The 17,195-nt window shown below is 38.6% G+C and overlaps 1 protein-coding gene and 1 pseudogene across 14 annotated transcripts in view; one reads left to right on the top strand and one right to left on the bottom strand.

Moving 5' to 3' along the window:
- LOC105467643 (centrosomal protein 128) overlaps nucleotides 1-17,195 on the bottom strand; it is a 458,395-nt gene that overhangs the window by 324,854 nt on the left and 116,346 nt on the right. The window lies entirely within an intron of this gene.
- Nucleotides 14,474-14,746, top strand: LOC139364228 (non-histone chromosomal protein HMG-17 pseudogene; annotated as a pseudogene).

Genomic DNA, 17,195 nt, shown 5'->3' with positions numbered 1-17,195 from the left:
AGCCCAAATTCCCATCAATGATAGACTAGATAAAGAAAATATGGTATCTATACACCATGGAATACTATGCAGCCATAAAAAGGAATGAGATCATGTCCTTTGCAGGGATCTGGATGAAGCTGGAAGCCATTCTCCTCAGCAAACTAACACAGGAACAGAAAACCAAACACCGCATGCTCTCATTCATAAGTGGGAGTTGAACATTGAGAACACATGGACACAAAGAGGGGAACAACACACACCAGGGGGGCCTGTTGGGGAATGGGGGGTGAGGAGAGGGACTTAGAGGATGAATCAATAGATATAGCAAACCAACATGGCACACATATAACCTATGTAACAAACCTCCATGTTCTGCACATGTATCCTGTTTTTTCTTTTCTATTTTTTTTTTTCCAGAAGAAATAAAGAAAAAAAAAGAAAAGTAAGGTCAGAAATTGACTTAGATACTGAAATCCAGTTTAAGCTTTCAAAGGTTTTCCAGCAGGAGAATAACATGATTAGGTATGTACTTGAGAAAGATTAATCATCAAAAGACTTTATGCTAACACTAGGATATTAAATATTATGGCAACATTAAAAATAATTGAACATAATCCTTTTAAACAGGAATGGACTTTTAGAACCAATTCTTCTCTCATCTGAATTGAATTTCAGCAATCAAATTCAATGGAGCTGGCTTATCACACATAAGAACAAACTGTGGCATTTGAAAGACTGGAAAAGAACACATTTGTCAGTTTTTCTGAAGACAATACACATTTTCATTCAATTCAATAAATATTTACTGCACTCAGCAATATCCTAGTTGCTGAGACATGAAGATGAATAACATAGCATATTTCTGTGTTCTATTGCTCCAGAGAACTACAGGGCCTAGTAGGCAAGACAGACATCTCTCAGTTATTTTTAATAAATGTGATATATATGAACAATTCTTTGGGATCTATTTCAAATCTTGCCTCTCTTCCAAATTTATGCTGCCTACTATATGCTAACACTTCATTCCTGAGTGACTTTATCTGATTTGATGGTGAAGAAAGAAATGATACTTTCTTCAAAACAACAGCCATATGTTTAAAAAAAAAATAGGTAGTGGCTAAGGAAACAAAAGAAGTTAATTTAACAGTTACTACAGAAAGTATTAAAGAGAAAAAGAGTGGGCAATGGGGAAAAAAGAGACAGAAACAGAGGTGGAGGAAATAAAATGAATTCCCATGCCAGCCAATCCAGGAAGTGACACAGCTCCCAACACCACTCATGCCAAAGTATGCCTAGTACTATCTTCTTTCATGATCAAAGCTCCCTTAACACCAGTGTGAGTAAGGGAAAGGGGCTTGAGAGGAAAATGGTAAAGAGGAAAAAGATCAACATGCAAACCTGATCAACAAGACGCGGCTCCCAAATATTCACAAGTAAAGCTTTTCGTAACACTGCAAATTAATTTGACTCTACAACATTTAAAAAGAATGATCCCAAGATAAGGGACAGGACAAATGGAAAATCAATTATTTGTAAAGCCTCTATTTCATCCTGAAAAATTAGTGAAGAAAAAAAGCCACTTGTTTAATTTATTCCATTTTCCCAGTTTTATGATATCCGAGAAAATCTCTTCTAAATTTTAGGACAAAAAAATTAACTGTAAATTATTATTTTAATGTTTATACTAACTAAACTGTCAGTTATGGAAATACCATATACATGATACAATAGTTGAAGATTTATAGTTACATTTTTATATATTTATATACTATATATAACACACTTTTTCGTATGCTAGAATAAATACGTGTACTGCAAAATTATGTGGATGTTTACATTATACTCATTTTACAGAACATAAAGAATAATTTTAAAATTTTAATCATTTTTAAATAAAAGTTTTTATAACTTTGAATTAATGACAAGTTCATTTTAATGTGTTTTGGTTACAAAACCTTGGTATGCACACAATTAATTACAATATTTCTTATAATACCACACAAACCAAACTGCAATGATGTGTTTCATAATATGGTTTCCAGAAGCACAGTACAATGAAAAGTAGCAATTGCCTAAATGTATCAAAATGATATACTGCAATGATAATGATATTTCAACCATAGGCATATAAAGTTCCATTCTTTCCAAGGGAAATGCAGTAACATTAAAGCTAGTAAGTGGTAGACAAGCCAATGATAGAATTCCATTTGAAATATAATTCAATTAATTATCTATAATGCTGACCCTATGAACAAAAATTAAACTAATCCCTGTGCATAATATGACTTCTTTAAAATAGGGACTAAATGAAAATATTGAATGAATATAAATGCTGCGTCTAAACGGGATACAAATACCATGGTGAGAAAAATAGCTGACTCAAGTGCAAAAACATATATATGTATGTTTATGTATATATATGTATATATTTTTATATATATAAATTGTATTCATATTTTGTATTTATTGAAATTAGGCTGACTTCTAGCTTGTTGGAACATTTTACAGTTTCCTTGTGACCAGTTAATTGCATTTAGATGCAATTAACTAAACTAAACTAAAATGAACTACATGCTTTAAAAAAATCTTCAAAGAAATTATGTATTGCATATAACATTATTGATGTGTGTATATATATTTATAAATGTGATATTAAGATTAACATGAATTCAACTGACATTTGCTTGGGTGCCAACTAAGGACACAAGGCTGCTCAAGGGCAATGAAAAATACATGGTAAGGTCCTGTCTTTCAACTAAAAGAAAAACTGATTACTGGCACTGTCAGGTATGACCCAACAGCAATCAGCCCCCATTGCCACCTCCCTCTAACATATTCTCCTATCATATGGAAATCCAAAAACTGAATACTCAGCACTCACTTGAGCTAGGTTTTGGGGAAAAAATTAGGATCTCTCAATTAGATGCAATGTTTAGAGATTTGGAATGTGGAAGTGAGGCAGGGACCATATTCTTGCTAATTTGGACATACTAGTCATACAGTATAGTCATACCGTATGCTACTAGTCATACAGACATTATTTGTTTTGTTCTGCAGTGGATCTCACCCTTGGTCCTAGCTAAGAGGCCTTTGCAGCAGCAGCTTCCCAATCCCTGGAAGCCTAAGCAGGACCATGTCTGCCAATGATATTACAAACACTTACTAATAGAACACTACAGCAGTTCTATTTCCAGTACTAACTCCTAACTGATATTATAAAGTTTTGCTTTTATTGAATAAACTAAAGAATTAACAAATTTAATAGAGTTTCACCTGAAATTTTCAGATTCTCAATTAAGCCATCCCCTAGTCACCTCAATTGGGAAATTAGTTTGACATATGCTTGCACGTCTTGATGAACTCATTCATTTCAGCATAATTTGAGTTTTTCATGAACTGATACTGAGAGGATAAGTAATCAATTTTCCACAGTCAGGAGAACTAAGGCAAGTCTCTTTGAATAAAAGAACTCAAATCAATCAAAGGAAGTCTGGGAGCCCTGAACTATACCTACATGAAGCTAAATTAGGCTATCATTCATTGAGACCATACTCTTTCAAATGGTGTTTTTTAAAGTCATGATTGGTTGAAAGTAGAATACCAAACTTAAAATGTGAGTCAATTCTTTTCAACTCAAGCAAAATTCACTAACAATCTTTAAAACTTGATTCAAATTTTTAATGAGTGAATTAGGAGACGAATAAAAACATCAGGGGCCATGCTAATAACCATATCCCATATAGTATTCCTTTAAAATACAACCTACTGTCTTTTCTATCATTCTAATTTTGACCACATATACCATTATCATTTTGTTTTTGCCAAATGGAGCAGAAACACACAAACTACATCAATCCCAAATAATAGGTTCTTCAGTCTTAGTGATTAAAAATACTTATTTCTAAACAAATCCTACGAGAGGCTTCATACAACCTCTTTGTACTTTTTAATAAAACATGATACTAAACTTAAGCAAACTACAGAAAATCATGTTCTATTAATTAAATACATTCATTTCTTTGGGAAGAAATAAAATATTAACTTCTCTTTCATTCACTAGATGTACACTACATGGAAGATTTTAAATACACATTTCTTTAGAGTGTTTAACTTAAAACACAAGGGACATGTAATTAACATCTAGACCTCAGTAACACACAAGGGAAATTCTGACCCTGGAACACATATCTCAAAGTACATCTCTGTTTTCTTAATTTATCTCACACCCTATTAGACTGAAAATTTTAACACTGCAACTCTGATGTTTAAAGTAGGCACTTTGGGAGAATAAAATTTTAATATAAATAGGATAAAATTCTTCAGTTTAAAGCAGATTGGTATTTGAGACTGCTTTTGATTAAGTGAGAACAACTTCATTATAGATTTGCTATGAAATGCAATAGGCCAAGGCAGGTATCAATAAAAGACATACACCTATGTCTCACCAATACTGATGTGGCAGCAGAGAAGACTAAGAGAAATTACACAGATAAATTTAAAATATACATATTGTTCTGAAATATATAACAAATATTGAGGGAGAGAAACTTAATGTAACATAACACCTAATATTATTGCCTTACATCATAATAGAACATTATAGTTTATTTGAAAGAGAACAGACACATTATCTTACGTAATACAATAAACTTGTGCACTTGGAAGGAAGCAATTTTCCATTTTAAACACAAGGAGGAAACAGAAACTAAGGAAAGCTAAATAGAGGAGAGACTTCATTTTTCAAAAATAAATATTGTTTCAAATAAATATAATAATCCTTTTTTGATTTGAGAAGACATAGAAAGGGCTTTTTTTGGGCAATTTTTCTTTAAATAGGCCCTCAATAAAATGCATCAACACCTCCCCCATAAAGCCACCCAATATTCAAAAAATTAAAGTAAAATCAGTGTAATTTCTATGCCACTAAGAATTCAAGACATGGCTCCTAGCCCAATTTCATACCATCCAATCACATTACCACCTACTAATTTCTACTTATGTTTAAATTAAGTAAAATTAACTATTAAAGTTAAAAATTTAGGTCAATTTGATTTCAAGATGGCTAACTAGAGACACAGATACCCGCTCTCGACAGAAGCAAGAACCAAAATTGCAAATCAATTCTCACACCTCAAATAGAACATCGAGGAGAGAACACTAGAGTTTAACAGAGAAGTCTCAGGAAACACCAGGGGAACACAAGGTACAGGAAACAAGAGACCAGCTCAACTGGGATCAGCAGAAGACCCAGGGGGAATGGTATTACAGAAAAAGGGTACGTGAGAGAACTTCAGCTGTTCGCATTCCCACCACAAACTGCTGCAATCTGAAACACTGGAGAGCTCCTTTATCTACATGAACCCTAACACTATCAAGGACAGAGGTCTGAACATCCCAGAAGGGCCCTGCACCAGACAGGAACTTGTGCTGGGTTACTCACCCCAACCCAGACACCTGAGCAGCTACAGCTGGGTGCCACTGTGACAGCACAGCCATCATAGGTCTACATCCTGCCCTGGGAACCACAGTTCCAACATCTACACATCCTGGGTGCCCACGAACATCTCCCTGTGTCCCCCAGAAGGCTACACCAGCACAGAACTGACTGAACCCAAAGGTAGTGTGGGGTCCCTAGTACTCTAGCACACAGGAAGTATGTCCCAGGAGAAAGAAGGATAGAACGCATCAAAAAAGCAACCTCTGAAACAAAGGATACCAAGGTAAGCACCTTCCAGAGCCCAAGAACTCACTGTCTGGGACCAGGAGAAGTGACCCCACCACGAGTAGTGGCACAAACTCTATGCTTGGCCTCACAGGCGGAGAGATCCCCTCCCACTGGCAGTGGTCTCTGTGCTTAGACTCACAAACAGAAAAGTGAGACACCTTTTGCCCTTCTGCAAACTGCTGCAGGCACAGCCAATACAGTAGCCAGATGTCTGCATGTATGGGGCTGTGCATGGCAACTATGCCCCACTGGCAGCATAACATCTGTGCCCAGCCTTGTATAATGTCAGGATCCCTCCCCACCTCTGCATGACTCTGCAGTGCTGTTGCCACAGAAAGCAGGAGAGACTGAGAGCTGCACGTCTGGACTGTGTGTGGGAATCCTGTACCATACCTACCGACAACACCAGCATTCCTTTTGGAACCGAGAGGATCACCTCACCACTGCTACTGCCATGACTCATACCAAAGCACCTGCTTAGGGATCTGAGAACACAATCATCAACCTGGACCACCGCTACCACTACCTGCATGCAAGCAAGCCATATGAAGACCCAAAATCTGCCCTGAAGCCCAAGATCAAGCATGCTTGGCCCACCATTGCCACTATGAAGACCCAAAGAACTTACCCAGCTGACATCTCCATCCCCAGGAAAAATGCACCACAGCCTCCACCAATAACTGTACCCTAAACCACCAAGAAAACAACAGATACCACTGACGCTGTTTACAGCTGAAGAAATCATACAGAGACTATGCTACCACATGTATTCAGAGTAAAAGCCAAAGGGCCCTTCCCAACCAAAACCACTGATGTGTCTTCAGGAAACATTCCTCCCCTATGAAAGCAAATTCAAAAAACTGGGGAAAAAAACAACTATTACGGACCTCTAGGGACAGGGTATAGCTAAACAAGAAGCAGCAGAAACCTCTGCAGATGTAAATGTCCCTGTCCGACAGCTTTGAAGACAGCAGTGATTCTCCCAGCACAGAGGCTGGGATCTGAGAACGGACACTGCCTGCTCAAGTGGGTCCCTGACCCCCGAGTAGCCTAACTGGAAAAGCCTAACTGAAAGTACCCTAACTTGAGTGGACCTCAAGCAAACTCCAACAGACCTGCAGCCAAGGGTCCTGACTGTTAGAAGGAAAACTAACAAACAGAAAGGACATCTACACCAAAACCCCATCTGTACGTCACCATCATCAAAGACCAAAGGCAGATAAAACCACAAAGATGGGGAAAAAGCAGTGCAGAAAAGCTCAAAATTCAAAAAATCAGAGCGCCTTTTCATGTCCTTTGCCCATTTTTTAATGGGGTTGTTTGTTTTTGCTCATTAATTTATTTAAGTTTCTTACACAATCTGGGTATTAGATCTTTGTCAGATGCATAATTTGCAAATGTTTTCTCCCATTCTGTAGGTTGTCTGTTTACTCTGTTGATAGTTTCTTTTGCTATGTAGAAGCTCTTTAGTTAGATGCCACTTGCCAATTTTTGTTTTTGTTGCAATTGCTTGTGTAGTCTTTGTCATGAAGTCTTTGCCAGGGCTTATGTACACAATGGCATTTCCTAGGTTTTCTTCTAGGGTTTTTACAGTTTTGCATTTTACATTTAACTCCTTAATCCATCTTGAGTTGATTTTTGTATACTTGAAATTTGTTAAAGTCTAGTTTATAATTTTTTTCAATTATGATTCATGTTTTTGGTGTCCTAAGAAATCACTGTTCATCCAAATGTTGTGAAGATTTTCTTTGTTTTCATAAAGAAATAATTAAATTTTAAAATTGTTTTATTTTCTCCCATGTATGAGCTTGGAAATTATATATTCATTATTCTTATTTTAGTGATACACTAAAAATTACTATATAAATCCTTGATTTCTTAAAATATAAATTTGTAATTTTACAACTTCCTTCGCTTTAGAATTGAGAACTTTAAACCATATTGACACAATACACATTTTCCAAAATTAGCAGTATTACTGATGCATTTCTAGTTTTATAAATAATCTAAATAAGACACAGCATTACTGTTTTTTTAGGTCAATATTCGTCTAGACTTTTCTCAAATTTTTATCTCATATATTGAACTTCATTAACTGCTATATCTTTGTTCTTTGTTTCTCCTTGGGAAAAAAATTTTATATACTTTCCTTAGTGCTGTTCTGCTGAAATTCAATCAATCAGTTTTTGTTGTGCAGAAATTTTCTACTTTTTAAAGAGAACTTTATGAACCTAGGTTGGCAATTATTTTCTTGCAGCACTCTGAAACATCTTTCTATTCTTCTTGTTTCCAATTTGATCTTCTAAGGTAGCACGTCTCCCTTGCCCCTTGCTGCATTTGAGATTCTGTTCATTCAAGTTGGTTTTACTAATTTCACAAAAACATGTCTAGATGTGATTTTCACTGCATTCATTTTACTTGGGGTTCTTAGAGCTTCTAAAATATGTGAATTGATGTATTTTCTCTTCAAATATTGCTTCTGCCCTAGTCTCTTTCTGTCTTCAGGACTCCAATTATCCATATCTATATTAGAATTTCAGACCTATTTACAATGCCCCATATATCTCTTAGGAATTTTTCTGTATTTTCTATTATTTTGTCCCCTTATTGTTCAGAGTAAATATTTTCTTCCGTTACAGTATTCTCTCAAAGAGAAGGACTTTCAGAATGAGAGTTTAAAGAGCTCACCAGATCCTCTTTCTAGCACAACCCACCATTATTTGGTTAAAAAAAAAAAATTATTGGTTAAAAAAAAAAAAAAAACATTTATCTGGAAACTGTCCTAAGGGCCCAGGGCAAATAAAAATGTATTTATTCCATTACCTCCCACCATATACAAAAATCAACTCAAGGTAAGTTAAAGATTTAAATATGAGACCTGAAGCTATAAAAATACTAGAAGAAAACCTAGGAAAAATTCTTCTGGACTTTGGTCTAAGCAAAGAAATTATAATTAAGATCTCAAAAGTACAAGCAATATAAACAAAACAGACAAATGGGACTTAATTAAATTCAAAAGTTTCTGGGCCGGGCGCGTAGCTCATGCCTATAATCCCAGCACTTTGGGAGGCCGAGGCAGGCAGATCACAAGGGCAGGAGTTCAAGACCAGCCCGACCAACATGGTGAAATCCCGTCTCTACCAAAAATACAAAAATTAGCCGGAAATGGTGGCGCACACCTGTAATCCCTGCTACTCAGGAGGCTGAGGCAGGAGAATCACTTGAACCAGGGAGGCAGAGATTGTACTGAGCCGAGATCGCGCCACCACACTCCAGCCTTGGCAACAGAGTGAGACTCTGTCTCAAAAAGGCAAAAAGAAACAAACAAACAAAACAAAAGCTTCTGCACAGCAAAAGAAAAAAATCAACAGAGTGAACAGACAACCTGCCGAATTGGAGACAATATTTGTAAACTACACATCTGACTGATTAAACAGAATTTACAAGGAACTCTAACATCTCAACAAAATAACAATAATAATAATAAGTTCATTAAAAAGTGGACAAAGAACAAGAACAATCATTTTTCAAAAGAAGACATACATGGCCAAAAAGCATATGAAAAAATGCCCAACATCACTAATCATCAGAGAAATACAAATGAAAACCACGATGAGATATCACCTTATACTAGTCCGAATGGTTATTACTAAAACATCAAAAAAAAAAAAAAAACAGATGTTGATGAGGTTGTAGAGGAAAAGGCAATGCTTGCACACTATTGATGGAAATGTAAATTGGTACAAACTTTATGGATTGCAGTATGGAGATTTCAAAAATAGAACTACTGTTCAAGCCAGCAATCACACTACTGAGAATATACATGAAAGAAAAGACAAGAAAAGAAATCATTACATTAAAAAGATCCCTGCACTTGTATGTTTATTGCAGCACTGTTCACAACAGCAAAGATAAGGAATCAGTGTACATGTCCATCAATGAACAGATTTTTTAAAATGTGATGTGTATATATACGCGCACACACACACACACACACATACAAATAAGCAGCAGAATACTATTCAGCCATAAAAAAGAGGGAAATCATGTCTTTTGCAACAACCTGGATAGGACCGGGGTCCATTCGGATTAAGTGAAACAACTCAGAAACAAAAAGTCAAATACTGTGTGTTCTCATTTATACGTGGAAGGTAAATAATTGAGTACACATGGACATAGAGTGTGGAATAATAGATACTGGAGACCCAGAGGGTGGGAGGGAAGTTTGAGATGAGAAGTTTCTTAATGGGTACAATGCGCATTATTTCCATGATGGTAACACACACACACACACACACAAAAACAAACCCAGACTTCACCATTATGTAATATATGCATGTAAGAAAACTACACTTACACTCCTTAAATTTGTATACATTTTTTAAATAAGTACTTATTTAAGACAATCTATTAAATCTTGGTACGAATAATCAGCATCTATGGCATCTCAGTCACAAGCTATTCCCATCCTGTCCCCTCTCAACTCAGTTGTCTGAATGTCCACTCTAGACAGGCATAGTCAAAAACACACAGTTTCCTCTCACCCTTGCTCAGTATAGGGCTACAGATTCACCCACAGAGGGGCAGGCCCCTAGCTTCGTATTGCAGAGGCTCTATTCCAGGAAGACAGAGCTAAAAGACTGGGGCTTCCTTCCCCCAGTCAGCCCCAACTTGTAGAGCACAAGGTGTGGCAGGCCAAGAATAGGAGACCCAATTGCCCATACCCCAATTCACTCAAACAGTAAATGTTCTACAACAGAAGAGGCAAGGTGAGATGATCAGGGGCTACCATGCCCAGTCAGCACCCTACTTGCAAAGTAGGGGTATCATTCTGGCAGAAAGCAGACTATAGTCTCTATCACAAGCTCCACTACAGTTGTGCAAGATCATGCTGAGAGGGAGAGGCCTTATGAATAGAGTTCAAAAGTTCTACCCAAGGAGACTGACTTTATCTGGAATAAGGCATGAGGAAATTCACAGCTAAGGACATTGTCAAAAACAATGGAAATCTGGAGAGTGATCAGCTAAGAGAATGGTAATTTTATAAGACTGGTAGCAACAAGCAAAATAGTAGATCAGCTAGCAAAAAAATCAAACAAAGAGACAGCTAAGAGCCCTCTGGGAGCCCGAGAACACCCCAAAGACTGGCAAAATCCTAATCCTGCTAAGAGGTCCAACTTTAATATAGACTATGTCACAATGTATGTGCTACATTACTGGTAAAAAAAACAAAAACAAAAAAGAAAAGGAAAAACTAGGTAGCAATTAGTGAATTAGCAGAGGCTAAAAATTGAGTGAGATATCAACAGAATTAGACCAACCAAAGCTTAATGAGATCAGCGAACTAGACAATCAAAGAGAACCCAGTTAAAGCTCTAGTTAACCCAGATAGCAACAGAGACTGCACACCTGATGGAGAAGTGACATCAGTGGCTACGCACTGCAGGGAAAACAGGTTTCACTGAACTATTACAGCCAGCCAATTCGCTAAACTACTAAAAACACCCAAGACAGAAAAACCCAAAAGGTGGAGAATGAATCACTATTCAAAGTTATACAAAAATTAGCTAAAATGTCCAATCTCAAAAAAAGTTATAAGACATACAAGGAAATAGGAAAGTGTGACTTATACAAATGAAAAAGAGGATACAATAGAAAACAGCCTTTTGAATGGGCCTACATGTCAAACGTAGGAGACAAAGATTTCAAATCAGCTAGTATAAATATATTCAAAAAACTAAAGAAAAACATTTTTTAAAATGTAAGATAATCTCTCATCTAATAGCGATATCAGTAAAGAGATGGAAATTATTTTTGAAAAACAAAAATTCTGGAATCGAAAGTATAATAACCACAATAAAAAGCTCACTTGAGGCCGGGCACAGTGGCTCACACCTGTAATCACAGCACTTTGGGAGGTCAAGGTGGATGGATCATGAGGTCAGGAGATCAAGGCTATCCTGGCCAACATGGTGAAACCCCATCTCTACTAAATACAAAAAATTAGCAGGGTGTGGTAGCATGCACCTTTAGTCCCAGCTACTCTGGAGGCTGAGGCAGGGGAATCACTTGAACCTGGGAGGCAGAGGTTGCAGTGAGCAGAGACCACGCCACTGCACTCCAGTGCACCCCAGCCTGGTGACAAAAAAAAAAAAAAAAAAAAAAAAAAACCTCACTTGAAAGCCCCAGTAGTGAAGTTTCAGTTGGCAGAAGAAAGAATCCACAAACTCGAAGATAATCAACAGATATGATGCAATCTGATGAAGAGAGATAAAATGAAGATAAACAGTGACTCAGAGAAATGTAGTTTATTGACAGACATGTAAAGGTAAGAACAGAAGAAAAAAGAGAGAAAGAAGAGAAAAATATTGAACTAAATAATAGCTAAAAACTTCTAAATTTGAAAAAAAAAATTAGTGTACATATCCAAAGGTCAATGAACTAGGCCTATGTTACAATGCTACAGTCTTTGTGAGTAGAGTAAGTGTATTTAGAGTTCATTCAGACTCCTAGGGCTTAGCCCTCTGAGTATCCCAATTGTGAAATATTTACCAGAGCTCCTCCTCTTCAGTGGGCCTATAAGCTCTGCTTATGAATCAGAAAACATCTCAGGAGAAAAGTAGTGCCAAATGTCAGAATTGCCACTCTGTACTTGTCTCCCAAACAAAACAAAATACTTGAACCCTCCTGTCCTTGCTGCCTAGAGATAACTCTCTGAAACCTTCAAACATATACATATATATATGTTTTTGTTTTTGTTTTTGTTTTTTTTTAGACAGAGTCTCACTCTGTAGCCCAGGCTGGAGTGCAGTGGCCGGATCTCAGCTCACTGCAAGCTCCGCCTCCCAGGTCCACGCCATTCTCCTGCCTCAGCCTCCCGAGTAGCTGGGACTATAGGCGCCCACCATCTCGCCCGGCTAGTTTTTTTTGTATTTTTTAGTAGAGACAGGGTTTCACCGTGTTAGCCAGGATGGTCTCGATCTCCTGACCTCGTGATCCACCCATCTCGGCCTCCCAAAGTGCTGGGATTACAGGCTTGAGCCACCGCGCCCGGCCAACATATTTTTAAAAATATGTCCTCACCAGCTTTGCTAAACTGTACGAGTATAAGGTTTACTCTACAAAACATTAGTCCATCACTCACAAAAGCAGAAACTGTTTCTCTTTCTTTAATGAGAATTGCAACAAGTTTGCCAAATTTATTAATCTTCTCTAAGGAAGACTAAACTATAGTCTAACATTTTATCATTATAGGTTCCCCCAAATAAGATATTCTATGATACAAACACATTCTTCACCCAAGTAAAGTACTAGAAATTAAACACATTCAATGTACTTGAAAAAAACTTCCTAATGTTGACCATTGTTTATATTAGTCATATGTTACGTATTGGCACTGTTTTCTTGGTGCATATGAATAAGTCAGCTTTACTTTTTAGAAAGATAATTTGTACTATTTGAATGTTCTGAAGAGCATAATAGACCTGTTGAATTTTGTCACTGTTTAAGGCTGAGTACAATCTCATTTCCTTATGCCCTTAGAGAGAACTACCTGAAAACAAATATCTAAAAACAATTTAGTTTGCTACTTAAAATTATATGCTATCAAGTTAAAATCACTCTAAAGATAAGGAAACTATAAAGACTACAGGAATAACATATGAACAGTTAAAATGGGTTCATTATAAACAATACTAACCCTCTTTCAATGGTATTTGAGGTAGACAAGCATTGAATAACTCTTAATTACTCAGATACTCAAGGAACATTACCTCATTTGTTTAGTGCCACCCACTTTTCCATAGCAAGTCCTCAAATATTTATCTCCAAAGCTGTATTTTATCTTTCAAATTGCTTTAAATATTCAATACATCCATAGATAATAAAAAGTTATACTTCATATTTTCTGAGGAACTCAAGTTATATATCACACATACACACACACACACACACACACACACACACACACACACAAACCTGCACACAAAGCTAAGAATCACAAGGCCCCATTTAATTTTTTTTTTAAGAGATGAAGTCTTGCTCTTTCACCCAGACTGGAGTGAAGTGATGTGAACATGGCTCACTGCAGTCTTGGCCTCCCAGATTCCAGTGATTCTCCTGTCTCAGCCCTCTGTATTACTCCATTTTCACACTGCAGATAAAGACATACCCGAGACTGGGCAATTTAGAAAAGAAAGAGGTTTAAAGGACTTACAGTTCCACATGGCTGGGGAAGCCTCACAATCATGGCAGAAGATGAAAGTCACATCTGACATGGTGGCAGACAAGAGAAAGGAGCTTGTCCAGGGAAACTCTGCTTTACAAAACCATCAGATCCAAACAATATCATTCCGCCCCTGGCCCCTCCAAATCTCATGTCCTCACATTTCAAAACCAATCGTGCCTTCCCAACAGTCCCCCAAAGTCTCAACTCAAAAGTCCAAAGTCCAAAGTCTCATCTGAGACAAGGCAAGTCTCTTCCGCCTATGAGTCTGTAAAAGCAAAAGTTAGTTAGTTACTTCCTAGACACAATGGGGGTCCAGACATTGAGTAAATACAGCCATTCCAAATGGGAGAAATTGGCCAAAACAAGGGGGCTACTGGCCCCATGCAAGTCTGAACTCCAACAGAGAAGTCAAATTTTAAAACTTCAAAATAGGAGCAATGTGAAGAAGAGGCGAGAATGACCCCCTGACCGACCAAAGTCCATGCGCCACTGCATCCAGCATCCAGCGCCTATATCCCGCCGCCGTTGCCACTGTCACCATGCCCAAGAGAAAGGCTGAAGGGGATGCTAAAGGAGATAAAGCCAAGGTGAAGGACGAATCACAGAGAAGATCCACGAGGTTGTCTGCTAAGCCTGCTCCTCCAAAGACAGAACCCAAGCCTAAAAAGGCCCCTGCGAAGAAGGGAGAGAAGGTACCCAAAGGGAAAAAGGGAAAAGCTGATGCTGGCAAGGAGGGGAAAAGCCCTGCAGAAAATGGAGATGCCAAAACAGACCAGGCACAGAAAACTGAAGGTGCTGGAGATGCCAAGTGAAGTGTGTGTATTTTTGATAACTGGGTACCTCTGGTGACTGCACAGTTTGAAATACTATTTTTTATCAAGTTTTATAAAACTGCAGAATTTTACTTTCTTTTTTAAGCTATGTTGTCAGCACACAGAACACTTCATTATTGGTTTTTGGGGGAAGGGGCATATGTCACTAACAGAAGGTCTCCAAAGCTGCACTGATGTGGGGAAAACACCTTTCCCTTCTAGTTCTGAGAGACTTCCTCTTGGTTCCCAGGGGGAGGGATTCCCTGACTTTGACACACATGGCCACCTTGGCACAAAAGCCTTGTGCTATGGAAAAACAAATTCATTTCTATGTCCTCTTCTCCCTTTCCATCTTTCAGCATAGACTTAACTCCCTTAAGCCCAGACAGCTACTGGGACCTGACCCCTAGTCATTGGTTACCAGTGTGTCAGGCAATCTGGACTTTCCTTCGATGCCGCTGAGATGGCAACTGTCAAAAGAGCAGTGGTTCCATTTCTAGATTGTGGAATTCAGATAAATTCTGCCACTTTTATTTCACTTCCTGAAAGTCAGGGTCGGCATGTGAAAAGTTGTTAAACAACATGCTAAATGTGAAACGTCAACCCTTACTCTAAACTTTCCCTGTTCAGATCATCAGATGAAGACTTCATTGGGTTTTATAGTGGCTTCTGATTTTTGGTAGTACATTGAAGAAGAGAGTTTGAAAGTTGTTGTATACTGTTAACGATTGTCTGCCCATGTCCTGCCTGAAATACCATGATTGTTTATGAAAAGTATCTTTAATAAAGCTGGATCAAGTTTGGCTTGGAAAAAATAAACAAAAACTCCAAAAGGATTTCCTTTGATTCCATGTCTCACATCCAGGTCATGCTGATGCAAGAGGTCGGCTCCCACAGCCTTGTGTAGCTCTGCCCCGGTAGCTTTGTAGGGTAGAGCTCCCCTCATGGCTGCTCTCGTGGACTGGCATAGAGTATCTGAGGCTTTTCCAGGTACACAGTGCAAGCTGTTCATGGATCTACCATGCTGGGGTCTGGAAGAGAGGACAGTGGCCCTCTTCTCACAGCTCCACTAGGCAGTGCCATAGTAGGGATTATGTGTGGGGGTTCCAACCCCACATTTCCCTTCCACACTGCCCTAGCAGAGGTTCTCTACAATGGCCCCACCTCTGCAGCAAGCACCCAGGCATTTCCATATACCCTCTGAAATCTAGGTGGAGGTTCCCAAACCTCAATTCTTGACTTCTCTGCACCCATACACTCAACACCACATGGAAGCTGCCAAGGCTTGGGGCTTGCACCCTCTGAAGCCACATCCTGAGCTCTTCATTGGCCCCTTTCAGCCATGGCTGGAGCAGCTGGGATGCAGAGCCCCAAGTCCCTAGGCTGCACACCACACAGGGACCCTGGGCCTGGCCCACGAAACCACGTTTTCCTCCTAGGCCACTGGGCCTGTGATGGGAGGGGCTACTGCAAAAGTCTCTGATATGCCCTGGAGACATTTTCCCCATTGTTTTGGAGGTTAACATTCAGCTCCACATTACTTATGCAAATTTCTGCAGCCAGCTTGAATTTCTCCCCAGAAAATGGGATTTTTTTTCCTATTGCATCGTCAGCCTGCAAATTCTCCAAACTTTTATGCTCTACTTCCCTTATAAAACTGAATGCCTTTAACAGCACCCAAGTCACCAGTTGAATGCTTTGCTGCTTAAAAATTTCTTCTGACAGATATCCTAAAACATCTCTCTCAAGTTCAAAGTTCCACAAATCTCAAGGGGAGAAGCAATATGCCACCTGTCTCTTTGCTAAAACTTAAGAGTCACCTTTACTCCTGTTCCCAACAAGTTGCTCGTTTCCATCTGGGACCACCTCAGCCTAGACTTTACTATCCATAATGCTATCAGCATTTTGGGCAAAGCCATTCAACAAGTCTATAGAACGTTCCAAGCTCTCCCACATTTTCCTGTATTCTTTTGAGTCTTCCAAACTGTTCCAACCCCTGCCTGTCACCCAGTTCCAAAGTCGCTTCAACATTTTTGTGTATCTACAGCAGTTCTCCACTCCTGGTACCAATTTGCTGTATTATTCTGTTTTCATGCTGCTGATAAAGATACACCCGAGACTGGGCAATTTACAAAAGAAAGAGGTTTAATGGACTTACAGGTCCATGTGGCTGGGGGAGCTTCACAGTCATGGCAGAAGGTGAAAGGCATGTCTTACATGGTGGCAGACAAGAGAAGAGAGATTGTGCAGGGAAACTCTGCTTTATAAAGCCATCAGATCTCACGAGACTTATTCACTATCATAAGAACAGTACAGGAAAGACCTGCCCCCATGATTCAATTACCTCCCACCTGGTCCCTCCCGCAACAGTGGGGATTCAAGATTAGATTTGGGTGGGGACACAGTCAAACCGTATCACCCCCCAACTAACTGGTACTACAGGCACATG

This window comes from Macaca nemestrina, chromosome 7, assembly GCF_043159975.1.
Source record: "Macaca nemestrina isolate mMacNem1 chromosome 7, mMacNem.hap1, whole genome shotgun sequence".
NCBI lineage: Eukaryota > Metazoa > Chordata > Mammalia > Primates > Cercopithecidae > Macaca > Macaca nemestrina.
This window is presented reverse-complemented; position numbering and strand designations above follow the sequence as displayed.